The 14695-nt window shown below is 50.6% G+C and overlaps 1 protein-coding gene across 8 annotated transcripts in view; it reads right to left on the bottom strand.

Moving 5' to 3' along the window:
- Kcnq1 (potassium voltage-gated channel subfamily Q member 1) overlaps positions 1–14695 on the bottom strand; it is a 318938-nt gene that overhangs the window by 259688 nt on the left and 44555 nt on the right. The gene's annotated exons all lie outside the window — the stretch shown is intronic.

Raw genomic sequence — 14695 nt, forward strand, 5'->3', positions numbered from 1 at the left:
CAATGCCATCAGGCAAGAAAAGAAACGCACAGTCCCAGCTGGAAAGATGAGTTAACTCTTCCCTCATTGATAGCCAACATTGCTAATGCCACATGACAATGGCACTGATGAGAAGCTTCTAGACCAAGTAAGATCAGAAAGGTGAATTTACCAAAATACCTGCAGTTCCAAATAAAGAATCAAAATCAACATAACCATGCCATTTAAATTCTACTTACGACCTTCTCATGGGGAAAAGTCGGGTTCAGATGGCATCAGAATGAAGCTCACTGAATACAAGAAAAAAAAGCCAAATTGCCTCAGCAAGAGCATCAGAAGTATAAACAACTAGGGCTGGAGAGACAGCTCTGCAGTTATGAGCACTGGCTGTTCTTCCAGAGGACCCTGGTTGGACTCCCAGCACTCATATGGTTGCTCACAAATATCTTAACTCTAGTTCCAAGGGATTTGATGTACTTTTATGACCTCTGCAGACACCAGGCATGCATGTGGTACACAGACATACCTGTAGGCAAAGCACCCATACATGCAAAATAAATCTGCAATAAATTAGAAAAAAAGACAACTTAGGTGGCTTGAAAATAGGTGTTCAAGATACCTGGATGCCGTGACCTATAAGACATCTCTGACAGAAATTATGTTGAGGGCCAGGTAAATGGTTCAGTTGGTAAAGGCACCTGCCACCAAGCCTGATGAACTTGAGTTTTGATCTCCAGAACCCATACGGTGGAAAATTGACTCCTACAAATTGTCCTCTGGCTGCCATACACCTGTTATGGCATGGGCACTAACACACAGAATAAATCAATATTTTAATAAAGAAAGAAATTTAAGCTCAAAATAGGACATGAGTGTTCCTGTATTGCTGAGGCTAATTCTCCTCAAGCTGACCTTCAGGTCCATATCCCTAGGAAAACTCCACACTGCTTCTTCATAAAAACGAGCAAGTCAGTCCTAAAAGTTATGTGGACATGCAAAAGACCAAGAAATATCCAAAACACTTAAAAACAAAGGTAAACTCCACAAACGACTGTTTTTGCCGCTCTTCCTCAATGATAGTAAGCAGAATATAGCATCCCAGGGGGACAGATCAGTGACTCAGAACAACAGAGTCTGGCAGATTCACTCTTGTGGCACACTGGACCTTTAAAAGGATGGCAGGAGACTCAAGAGATAAAGGATATTCTTTCCAGAAAATGGTACTAGGCCAATTCAGCATCCATATGAAAAAGTATAGACTGCCAACTACATTCCACACAGGGGCTAGAAATGACTCCAGGAGTACATCGTCTATGAAAGCAAGAGGACCTAAGTTCAGATCCCCAGCACCCATGTAAAAAGGCAGGCATGGCTGCATGTGACTGCGACCCCAGCACTGGAAGATGGAGACTGGTGGATCCTGGGACTCTCAGGCCGGACTGTTTAGCTGAAACAGAGCTCCATGTTCAGTGAGAGACAAAAAAAAGTGGAAAACAATGGAGGAAGCTCCTAGTATCTGTCTACTTCTGGCTTTCACATGCACCTGAATGGGTGAGCACCTCCATCATGTGTGTGCACACGTGTGTGTGTGTGTGTGTGTGTGCGCGCGCGCGTCACAAATCTAAAAGTATACAGCCACAATAAGAAAACATTTATGTCATGCTTAACATGTGATTCTTAAATATAAAATTAAAAGGTAAGAATTAAAACATAGGAAGACATAAATTTGACTTTGTAAAATTAAAGTTTTCTTTTTCTTGGGTTGCTAGGAATGGAATCTTTTTTTTTTTTCCGAGACAGGGTTTCTCTGTATTGTTTTGGAGGCTGTCGGTCCAGCCCGGCCTTGAACTCACAGCGATCCGCCTGTCTCTGCCTCCCAAGTGCTGGGATTAAAGGCGTGCACCACCACCGCCCGGCCTAGGAATGGAATCTTCTACAAATTCTCTACCTCTGGGCCACACTCTCAGCCCCAAACATTGTTTTTTGTTTGTTCTTTTTTTAAATCGCATTGTTAAATAAACGAGAAGGTAAATCACTTCTATGTGCAAAGCCCAGACCTATGTAACGTCACAAAGAATGTTGACTCCTGCACTGGTAGGAAGTCAGGACTAAGGACTAGTTCAGTGCTAGAGCACTGGCCTAGCATGTGTGAAGTCCCAGGTTCAATCCCCAGCCCTAGAAAAACAACAGCACAATAGACATAAGAAGACATTTTAGAATAGGATGTAAAGGTGGTTTCATCAAACAAGTCATATGAATGTCAATTCAACCACAAAAGAGATGACACCTGGCTGGGGAGGTAGCCCAGGCAACAAAGCGTCAGCCTGCAACCATGAGGAACCAAATTCCATGCCCAGAACTTACATAAAAAACTGAGCATGGTGGCACATGTCTGTAATCCCAGCACTAAGTGACAGGGGACAGAAACAGGCAGAAATCCCTGAATCTTGCTGGCCGGTCAGCCTAGCTGTAATCTGTAGGCTCCTGCTTCAGTGAAGGACTTTGTCTTAAAAATAAGGTGCACCCGTAGATACAGACACACACAGAGGGAGGGAGGGAGGGAGGGAGGGAGGGAGGGAGGGAGGGAGGGAGGGAGGGGGGAGGGAGGGGGAGAGAGAGAGAGAGAGAGAGAGAGACCCTCAGTCACTAGGAAATGGCATTTCAAATTCAGTGAGGTCCACCTCCCCCCAAGACACATACTAGGCCCATTACTATGGAGAGGACTGACTGACTAAAACAGGAGGTTCCTGGGAATCTCTATGCTGCTCAGAGGGTGCAAAATGGAACAACCCTGGTTGGCAATTCCTTAATAGCTAGATAAATACTCACTGTATCATCCAGGCATTCTACACCTAAGTGTTGAAAAATGAAACAGGAGTAGTCACTATCCAGATAGTGGAATACTGCTCAGTGGTGAAAATGCATGAACCTAGGTAGATCTCAAAGCATGAAACTGAACCAAAGAACCCAGACAAAAAGAAGCCATTATAAATGGTTAATTTATAGGAAACACTAGAAAAAGGAAGTATCTACAGTAACAGACAGACCAGCACATGCCACCTAAACGAGTGGCAGAGAGGGTTCGTGGTAACTCCTAGAACACAGGGGATGGTAGATACATGCTTTCCTGCCTGTGGCTGTGGTCTCGTGTGTCAGGATTTATTGAACTGTGTGCCTTAAATATACGGCATGTGCCAGCACACACCAGGATAAAAGCCCAAAGCAGTATGATTCCTAACCGAGGCTCCTCCATCCCAGGACACTATCGTTGGATCCTTTTCCGGCCCTGCCTGCTCACTTCTCTAGAATTAGGCAGCCACTACCCACCCGCATGCTGTGACCCTGAAAGCACTGGCTCTGGGCTGAGAATGTTCACATTTGCTGTTTCCTGGCATAATCCATGCATGTCCCACTGCTTTCTGACCTAGGAGAAAACAGAGGTCCAGAGAGGGTGCTTCACATGACTCCAGTTTCAGGTCTCTGGACTCCTGCCACCTCCATGACTGTCTCTGGGTCTTAGAAAACCATGGGAACCGCCTTTGGAAAACCAGAAGACTTCATGCTTTCTGTTCTCCACCACACCTGCACAGGCCTCTGGAAGCTCCCTGCCACCCCTAGGCCCTCTCCATAGCAGGGGCTAGCTACAGAGCCTGTTGCCCAAGTCCTTTTAAGAAAAAGGTGATATCCCATGTCCACATTCCCAGGACAAGGACCATTCTCTTCAGATATGGAACTCGGGAGTGGTTTCATAAGCATCTGAAGATGGTGGGTCAGGCCTGGCTTCATCTCCAGGGTTTGGTAACAACCTGTTTTGTTGGCAATACTTAGCCATGAGCAGGGATAGAGCCTCATCCATGAGCAATAAGAGACACAGCCCTGTTAAAGAATGTAAAATAAGGACTGGGGTGCAGCTCATTTGACAGTGTATGAAGCCCTGGGTTTGCTCTCCAACAACACAGAAACTGTGTGTGGCAGTGCAGGCCTGTAATCTCAGCACAGAAGGGGAGGAGGAGGGGGGGGGAGGAGGAGGGGGAGGAAGAGGAGAAAGAGGAGGAGGAAGAGGAGGAAGGAAATTGCCTCTAGATCATTTTCAGCTATATAGGGAGCTAGAGGATAGAACCATGTAAAGGAAGGAAGAGAAAGAGAGAGGGAGGAAGGAAGGAAGGAAAAAAGGCAAGAAGGAAAAGAAGAAAACATAAATTTAATGTGAAATAAAGAAGTCCCTAGGCCCCTAGAGAGCCCTTGGTACTTGTAAACTGACCAGCTCTCCCACTGCAGGAGTGGAACTCCTAGCCCATGCTTGACATTTTATTCATGTCCAGGCTTCTTTATGCTGACAGTTCCTTAATTAAATGTGCAAATAGAATGGATACCCAAGGGGGGGGGAGTCCCACTCCCCACAGACCCAGATCCAAGCGGAGCATTCGAGTTGTGTATGTCTGTGACTGCAACGTGCATGAAAGTAAGGGCAGTGCACACAGGTCAGGCACATGTGTGCCTCCAAACACTCCTTTGTGTATGTGTAACCCTGAACATGCTTGCCACAATCCAGTATCCCAGCTGCACCAGGCTCCCTTTTCTTACAACCTTCTATTTAACAGTCCTGAGCAAGTGTGGAAGCCATTGTCACCAGCAGCTCCTAGCCTCTTTTGCAGACCACAAGTGCCGGGTCCACCTGCAATTCAGCCCCCTGAGCCACATCTCCAGAGAAGAGTCTGTATTATAAACAACGAAGAGAATACAAAGCCTTGACACTGGAGGCTGGGATGCGCCTTCCCAAGCATCACCCACACGGGGGAGGAGAGCATAGCCCCTGGTTGCCACGACCCTGAAGGTACTTGAGGACATACTCCATTTCTCAAGCCCAGCAATCCAGACACAGTGAGATGGCCTCTGGGTCAAAGCACCTCCCACAGCTATTGAAGAGGCTGCCATAGCCCAGCCCCAGCCCCCAGCACCAAAACCCCACTTGCTCCACCCAGAGTCCCCAGTCGCCATGCAGCCTCATCACCAGGAGACAGACAGTCTACTGGAAGCTGCTGCTGGAGCCTTCCTTCACTGGTCAGCTCAAAAAAGCAAGGGGCCAGGGGGCCTGGGTGCTCAAGTGTGCCTCTCGACCCTGAGAGGCTGCCCCCAGCCCCCTCCCTCCCTCCCACCTGCAAAGTCACACAATGACATGCTTCAATAGCACACAGCCTGGGCCTCTAGTTTTCGTTCTGAGTGACCCTGGGAGGCCAAGAACGTGATGGGAGCCCGTCTGAGTGTGATGCCCTGGGGGACACTCAGGGCCCCAGCCCGCTCCACTCAGGCAGCCAGCTCATCCAGGCAGACAGCTGGCGGACTCCACCGAGCTGTGCCCCTCAGCCATGAGGCCCTGCGGCTCATCCTCTCGCCCCCAACACGGCCCCCAAGCAGCCCCCAGGCGCCCCACTGGAGAGGGGGTACCAGGGCGGCCTGCTTAGCCCACCCCACTATATTATGTCAGCTGTTAGCCTGCACTTAAAGCGAGGCGCTCCAGCTGGCCAGGGTCAGATGTAAAAACAAGGGCCTAACAAAACCCTGCCACCCCCCAGCTACTCTGAACTAGAGACCCCCACCGCATGCAGCACTCACTGAGGAGGCTCTTTCCAGCCTCAGGCAGAGCATAAAGGAAACACCTGTCCCTGGCCAGCACACTCTAATCCCACTAAACCCGAGTGGAGAACCACCCCCAGCAGGCAGCTCCCACCCCAGGTCTGACTTTTGTCCTGGGCCTAAAGGAAGGATGGTGGAGAAGACAGGAGGAGAACCCACTGCTCTAGGGAGTAGCAGCCTCCTTATGCCCCAGTCAGACCCGGACTATAGAAAATGGAGTTCCTATGGACACCCCCCACCAAAACACACCCCTACTTCCTGGAGTCTGTGAATAGGACCCTGCTTGCCTTAGGTCCCTTGGCTCCTGAACAGATGTTCTCCTTTAGAAGGGCAGGAGGCTCCTGCCACAGAAAGTCCTTTCCTACTGACACAGGAGCCCCATATAACCTTGTCATAAGCCAAGACTCTAAAGAACCACTGGCCACCCAGGCTGATTTATCGTTCCTTACCAACCTGGAACTGAGTCAGCACAATTGCTAGGAGAGAGGCAGGGAGAGTAGGGTGTGAGGAGAGGAAGGGAGAGAAGTATAAGACCACCCAGATACCTGGAGGCCCTGGGAAGCCATAAGCACACTACACGTAAATTGTGCATGCACACACACACACACACACACACACACACACACACACACACACACAGATGATGAGATTCTGGTGATGTTCCAGTCACCCCTTGCAGAAGAATAATCTTTAGGGCCCCAAAGTGGCATGGGGATGGCAAGCTCGCAGGAAGACAGGTCTGAGAACTGAGACAGAACTGTAGAGGGAGGGAGGGGGAGGTCCCCACCCATTGGTTCAGTCCCCATGACAAGATGCTGTGCTAGGGGCAGCACTGACCACTTACCACAAGGAAACAATGAGAACAGGTACAACATGGGCCTCTCCCCAGCTTCCTATACAGAGCCCAGGCCTTGTCACTAAGACTCAGCAACTGCCCAGTGTGGGGACAGGTCCTCCATCCACAGGACATGCATCAGCTGCTGTAGAACTCGAGTCAGTGAAGGCCCTGGAGACAGTAGCGAACACTCAGGGCAGGGTATAGAGAACCCTCAAGCCAGAATCTCTCCCTGGCTACCCAGAGGGTCTTCTTGAGGCCATGGGAACCTACTGCTAGGCACAAGCCAAAGCCCCTTCCCCTTTCCTTTGGGGTCAGAGTCACCTGAAAAGGATGGGGAGATGAGCCCTAACGGAAGAGCAATGGTGAGCAGGCCCTTCAAATGCAGGTATGTCATGGCTTCCCACCTACCAAACCTCCTGAAGACCAGCCCTCTCTGCATCCCCAATCCTGCCCAGGAGCCTCCAACTGATTATCACATGCCACAGAGTAAGGAACAGGGTGTGTGTCCTTCCGCAAGGTTTCCCTCCCCTACCCCACCTGGGCTTCTCATGATTCTATCTTATTCTGAACAAATGTGATGTGTGATGATTCTTATCACTGCACACGGCATGGCACTGACTTCACAGTGAAGGCAGAAACTAGGGCCGTGTCCTGCAGGACCCCCCACACTGAGGCCTGGGAGATTCAGGAAGTCTGGTGGCAGCTGAGGGTGCCGGCCTTCCTGCTCTTACAGAGAAACCCCATAAACCTGATGACCTAGAATCCACGGCCCTTAAACTGTGTACACTATGGCAGAGATGGCTGGCCTGGCCATTTCCACCCCTGCTCCTAATGTGGCCTCCTATGAGATATGCCCCAGTCATCCTAGTTTCATTTCTGTTGTTTTGACAAAATATCCTGAAAAAAAAACTTAGGAAAGGAAGAGAAAGGGGATGTTCTAGTTACAGTTCACTGTGGGGAAGCCAAAGCAGGGACTTCAAGCAGCTGGTCACATCACAGCCTCAGTCAAGAGCAGAGACAAACGAATGCACGCACGCTCGCTTGCTCACTTGCCTGTGCTCAGTTGCATTTCTCCACTCTTAGTCCAGCAGGCCCTGCATCTTGGTGCTGCTGTCCACAGTGGGATTAACTTTAGACAATCACCCACAGATGTGCCCAGTGGTGAGCCCAAAGCAGGCAAGCCCTCTCTTTCCAGGTGGCCCTTGCTTGTGAGTTGATCATTAAAGCCAACCATGTCAAGTACAAAGGAGAAGGTCTTCTCTCAGGGACATACACTGGTCTTCTAAAGATAAAGGACACAGTCTCAGTGACTTGGGAAAACCCGACATGATTTATTTATAGAGAGAAAAAACAGTGACATAGATGGAGCAGAGAAAACAAACTAGTGGCCTCAGGTAGTCATCCAAAGTGTCCTGAACTAGGAACAACTGTCTTGTATGTCAACATGGAAAAGCAGAAGACAGACACTGTAAAACCAAATAGACCATAAAGACGAGGCCAGTGTGAGACAGTGCAACATGCCCATGTGGTCAGTACACACAGCAATCTAAGTACCATTTTAATGCACATGCTTCATTTGAAACCAGGAGAATTAGGAGTTCAAGGCCACTCAAAGTTGCCAGTCGTGGTGGCACATGTCTTTAATCTCAATGCTCAGTAGGCAGAGGTAGGTAGATCTCTGACTTTGAAACCAGCCTGGGTTACACAAAACACAGTCTCAAAACAATGAAAACCAATAAAACAAAGTAGGCTAGTGACTACTATTCTGCAAATTCTCTTTCTGAAGAGGATTGGGTCTATCTGCCTTCTCAGAGGCCATAAAGTACTTGCTGTAGGCTTCCAGGGCCACACAGTCTCTATCCTGGTTTTAGAAACAAAAATACAGATTCCACAAGCCTGCAAACTATGTTCTGCCATGTCCTTCTTGGCCCCTAGCAGGCAGCGTCCCAGGCAACCCCTACATTCTCTAGAAGCTGAAAGAGAGAAAATATTAGGAGAGCTGTCCACCCATTCCTGCCCGGCTCATGGGCACTATAATAGCACATGAAAGACTCTGGGAAGGGGAATCCAGCTCCACAGAAAGCGCAGCTAGGAGGCAAGAGGCTTTGCTTCAGGCTCAACGTGGCAGGCATTTATAGAAATCTAACTGGACACACAAGCTCTGAGCCCAGCCAGTATTATTTCCTTGCACAGCTCTGAAGCCTTGAGGTCCCTAGAAGCAGTCCAGCCCCTTCTATTCACCTAGGTCACTCTCCCAGACTAGAGGCCACATCCCCCACCTACTCCAAACCACAGTGCAGCTGTCTCACTGGAGAGAGCACCAGCAGTTCCTGGGGAGTACCCCCAAGCCTCCTGGGCTCTCGGTATCCCAGGGGCTACACCCAGAGCTAAGCCCATGTCTGTTTATTCACTGAGCCCAACACCAGTCCCAGGGGCTCAAGCAAACAGCTTTGGGGACTGGCCTCTGTGTCCACAGGGCCCTGTGGTGTGAGCTCAGGCTGTGAAACTATAGCCTGTGTTCCACTGACCCAAAGCCTGAAATGCAGTTGGAACTTCATAGATATTCTCTGCCTCAATGAATGTAGGAGAAAACAACTCAACCAAAGAGATGGGCATCTTTGCATGTGCGGGATGGGGGTGCCTTCTAAAATAGAAAATAATAAGCTAGGATAGTGGGAAGATGATGCGCTGAGGGCACAGGGATAGTAAGCTCTGGTTCGGAGAGGGACAAAATGTCTTCCCAGAGGATGCAGGAGCCCAGGAGAGAGTCAGTAGTAACGCTATTGGGTACAAGGTTAGTTAGATGACACCCCTAAAGAGCTGCAAGAACTAGACCGCTCCAAGCAGAGAGCTGGGGCCTCCCAGGGAGTCAGCCTTGGGTTTGTCAGTGAAAAACTGAAGCTGCCTGCTGGCCTCCTGACCTTGGGCAGCAGTGACTCAACCTACAGGAGTCTCCTTCCCTCGCTGCAAACTAGTCTTCAGGGACAGGGTCAGAGTGAACACACTGGCTTCCATGAGTGCAGCCAATGACAGGTGTGGTGTTAGTGCCCCCGCAAGAAATCCCAGAGAGGACACCAGACCAGGCAGTGTGACATGACCAAATGTAGTACAAGCAGCAACACTGCACCAGCTACAACCTGAGCCATGTCTTAGCCAAAAAACAAGACACCAGCTACAATTCCAGGCAGCAGCAGATCAAGAGATAAGAACACACTCTACGACAGATAGACCGTGAAAACAAACTAAACCAAGGCAAAGCCCAGATACAGCACAAAGACATGAAGCTAGGCATTGTGCTCAACACTAATAAGTCTCCACTGGCAGGAAAGGGTGTGAAAATGAGTGCAAGTACTTGTGAGCCCTGCCGAGTGTGAATGAAGGTCTGGGACCTGGGAGCTGACCTCCTTCCACATGAAAGTGGGACCCACAGAGGGCTGTCTCAAGGACTCAGAAAGTCCACAGGATCTCATTTTGCCCCTGGGAAACTGAGGCCTGCCAAGAAGAGTTGCAGAAAGCCAGGGCGGGCCAGGAAGGGTCCAGCTGCAGGGAGGTGGGTCGCCCCTGTGGGGCCAGGGAGCCTCACAGAGAGGGAGGAAGCTGGAGAGATGACCTCATCCCCCAGGCCTCCGGCCCGGCTCACAGGGGTTTTAACCGCAGGCATGGCGGGACAGTTCCCTGGTATGCGGGCCACAGAGCTCATGGAGCTGGAGTTTGTGTTAGTACTTTTTCAATGCAGCTGTCTTTGTGTGGGATTTGAAAACAAGCTGGGGTTTGAGAGACAAAAAACAGCCCTGCACCTGGGCCTGGCCAGGGTCTCCTATTGCAAGCAGGGGTGGGTGGGTTTGACAGCCTGCATGCACATCCAGCAGACGTGCACGTACACGGCGTGCACACACATGTGCGCCACGTCCACAGATGCGCGTGAAGCCTGCTCTGGATTCAGAAGCAGGACTGTGGTGGGGGGATGCCCTCCTTGGGGCCACAGACAGGTTTCAAGGCCAAACACACCTAACAACATGCATGATCAAAGTTCCAGCCAGACCCTGGCCTGGCAGGGCCCAGATTTCTCCAAGAACAGCTTTTCAGGCCCAGGGAATATGCCTGGCTCAGCAGAATGCTTAATCCCTCGGAGGCCGCCTGGCTTCCTTGGCCCTGGCTGAGATAACAGGGCTCTGGCACCGGGAAAACCAGGCGCTGAGGCAGGAGTATCGGCGCTGGGGTTGGGAACGCAGCCTCGCGTGACTTCTTCTCCACCATTTACCCAATGTGCTCCCAGAATCCCTCACAATGCTCCCTCGCCCTGGGCCCCCGTGGGGCACCCTAGGCTGTGGTTTGGGCTCCCGCGCTCAGCACTCTGGGCCCGGCCCAAGGGCTGCCGAAATGCGTATGACAAGAGCGCCACCTGGTGTCTCCACAGCCCGGCAGAGGCTGCCTTGTCCTTAGCCCCAAGGCTGAAACAAACACCTTTGCTTCTTGCCCCACTCCTATCCACTGCACATAGCACCTGCAGTCTACACTGTGTCCCCCAGCCTAGGGCACCAACAGTCAATCTCACCCAGAGGCCTGGAATCCATAACCCTGATATCTGACCAGGCTAGGACACATCCACCCTCTGGAGGCCGTTGAGTGACTGGCCGTCTTCCATAGCACACAACTGCTAATTACTTAGCCCTCTCACCAAGCATCCTTCCCTCCAGAAAGGTATCACCACCCCATATGCATGGCTCTTTGAGCCACACGCTTCTCTTCTTGTCCATATGTCTAGGCTGGACACAGCCTGCCTCTTCCCCACTGTCTCCAACGCCGTCTGTGGTCATGACTCTGAAGTAAGCCTCTAGACACAGTCAGTTCAAACCATGGAAGGTGTGGCCTCCAAAGACCAGCAAGTGAGGGCATAGCTTTGTGGCAAAGTGGGGGACAGAGTGATGGCTCAGCAGTTAAGAGCCCCTGCTGCTCTGGCAGAGGTTCCAAGTTTGGTTGGGTATCCATATTGGGCAGCTCACAAGTATCTGTAACCCCAGCTCCAGGGGATCTGCTGCACTCTCTTCTGGTTTCTGTGGGCACTATACACACAGAGAGAGGAGAGGGAGTGAGGAAGGGAGGGAGAGGGAGAGAGGGAGGGAGGGAAGGAGAGAGAGAGAGAGAGAGAGAGAGAGAGAGAGAGAGAGAGAGAGAGAGAGAGAGAGAGAGAGAGAGAGAGAGGAGAATGTGGAAATGCCAAGTGGGAAGACCAAGGCTGAGGCTAATTCTCATCTTTATACTTTGGGAAACTGAGGCACAGGGGTGTCCCTATGGGGCATGCCTGGGAACAAGACTTAAACAGAAGATGGCTGTGTATCCTACTTTAGATATACAATTTTGAGCAGCTGGAGTATTGAGCCTCCCTTGGCACAGTGAAAAGATATGAGCCAACTCACAGAGCCCTTCCACATCCAGGTTGCTCAGAAGAGAGCAGTATTCCAAAACGGAGTGCAGAGCTGACCAGAGGACAGACCTGATAGCAGAGAAAGAACTCTGCTGGGCACAGGGCCTGTGCAAAGGCCCTGAGGCAGTTGGGAGTGGACAAGGGGGAGAAGGATTGGAAATGGGGGGCTTAAATGTATAGCACTTTGAGAACCATGAGAGAGAAGTTGGAAATTATCCCAAACCACCCAGGGAGCATCTGGGACGCTCGGGGTTTTGTTCTATAAAATCTCTCTCTAGCTGTTGTGGGGCAGGAAGGGTCCAGGGAATGGGAAAGGGACAAAGGAGGTAATGAGGTCACTGCCCTCACTGTGGTGGACAAAGAGCCACTTCTGGGAAACAGAACAGACTGGGGAGGGGCTGCCTTGAGAGTGGGGACCTGCTCACACAGAGGGAAGGGATGGGGGAGTGGATACCAAAAAGTCCCACCCACACCCGCTTTGGCTTTGGGGGCAGTACGATCTAAATGTGCAATTCCAAGAGTAGCCACCAGATGGTATACAGGCCCCAGAAGGAGCCCAACCTGAGGGAGGCAGCAGAGGCCACCAAGAGAGGGAGCCCAAGCCAGAAGTTACTGTGGATTGGGGGCGGGGGTGCATCCATGGGCCCATACACATGAGAACACGTGTTGACACATGAACATACAGTTACATATAAAAACACTGTTTACACAAACATGAACATAGCTGCATATACAGATACACAATACAGTGTGTATACACACAAATGCACAGGTATACATGAAACCAAATACATGTAAATGTCCACTCACATACATGCTCAAACAAAACACATGCTTAAAGACACAGCTGTATATAGGAAAGTCTTCATTTGAATACATGGGTATACACTTACGTGAACATGTTCTCATGAATGCATATACAGATGCGTGCTTGGAGACCTCTCAGGGGAGTGTTCTGACAGTCAGGTCCTGCTAAACATGGGCACCAGCAACTACTGTTGGCCCAGGGTTTCCAGACAAAGTTCCAGGTCAGGGACTCCAGAATCCTAGCTCCTTGGGGAGGAACCTAGGCCATTCCCCTCAGCCACATCCTCTCACAACACAGCCAGAGACTAGGCCTTGCCTGTGTAACACCCAGTTCTGTAGTGGGCAAGGGAACAATCCTGAGAAGAACCTATGGGGATATCATCACACACAAGACTAAGGAACCCAGGGCCCTCTCACCCTGTGAAGGAATACAAGGGTCATGCAAAAGTCCCTAACAAAATAAAAAGCTCCATCAGACAGGTCATGAAAGGTTATATCCTGGGACTGAGGAGTGTCACCCAGGAAACTGAGGCTGGCCAGCCAACACATCAAGAGATGCCAGCGAAGATTTGGTAGCGTCCTGCCAGTCACATGGAACCAACTAGGGAATAGGTGGACTGACAGGATGCTGCTTTTGGAAAAGCCCAGGGAACCAAAACACACTTGTAGCCCAGTGATCATAGGCATCCTCATGAAGTGCAGGGACATCATAGGCCGAGGCCCACAGTGAAAAGTCCCAGGAAATACCAGAAGAGAAGCCACACTCTAGTGACTACAACTTCTGGTCACAGCCTGCAGCTGTCTGTCCATGTTACCAGCAGCCTGAACCACATGCCAAACTACAATGACCCCCACAGAAGCAGGCACACTACTGCCTGGCACCAGAGCTATGTGGGTATTCCCAACATAGTTAACACAAGGTGTGTCCTGGGTTGGATGCGTTGACTGTCAGGCTGGGAGTGGGGACAAGGAAATTGCCAGGGGTCCCTGAAATATGCTACAGAGCCCACTGTAGGATGCAGGAGCCTGGCCAGATGAACCTTCCAGTGGCCTGTGGAGAAGTGGGTACTTCCAGGTAAGCCACGTGTCTGATTTGGTCTACAGTGAAGGCACACATCCTATGGTGAGGGGAAGAAAAGGGCTTTGGGGTGAGTGGCACTCTGCCCTGGAAAGTTGGGGGTGGGATGGAGCAGTGCCTGTCTCATGCTCTCGTGGAGACTCCCATAGCCACTGGCACCACCACACATGACTGCTCAAACCTGGGGAAGAAGACATCACATCCAGGCCAAAACCAGAGACCTCTATGACCCAGGAAAGGGATATTTCCTGCGGCTCCAAATCTAGAAGCAATAAAGAAAAGATAAGGTTGACACATGAAAACTGTGTGCCACTGAATGGCCACCACTGGGATTCAAGATCTAGCGAAACAAACTTCCAAGCTGACAGAGGCTGTATAGATGTAACTGAGAAACACCTAAGGCCCACTTTGCAGAAGATGAAGAGCAACTAATTGTGGTCCTTGCTCCCTGTGAGGGTCGGGAAATCCCATCACAAGAGGAAAACACAAATGCACCCAAGCAGGAAGACATTAGGCTGCATCCTTCTGGGTTTTACCACCAATGATCCTCTTGTCCTCACAGTCCCAGCCATGCTGGCCTGCACTCACCTTCCCAGCAGGATCACAACCATTTCAGCAAGGCTCGTAAAATCCACATGGCCCCATGTCTAGCCCAACAGTGAATAGTGATGCATGGGGTACTCTACTCTCACGCCAGCTGGCTCCAGGCTCTGGATAGCCCTGCCAGAGCATGACCTGCCTCAGGTGCAATATCCACCTCTGGCCGTGTTTCAGGGCTCACAGCTGTTAGATGAGCAGTCCTTAAGTCCCTCAAAGCACACCACAGAGTACCCGGAAGGCATAACTGGCTCTCCTCAGAGTATAGAGTCACACAGTCCTCAAGTCCTTCACAAAGTGTGGGATTATAAAATTCAGTCTTCTAAGTCTGTCACAG

The sequence above is a fragment of the Mesocricetus auratus genome, unplaced genomic scaffold (assembly GCF_017639785.1).
Source record: "Mesocricetus auratus isolate SY011 unplaced genomic scaffold, BCM_Maur_2.0 Super-Scaffold_4256, whole genome shotgun sequence".
Classification (NCBI taxonomy): domain Eukaryota; kingdom Metazoa; phylum Chordata; class Mammalia; order Rodentia; family Cricetidae; genus Mesocricetus; species Mesocricetus auratus.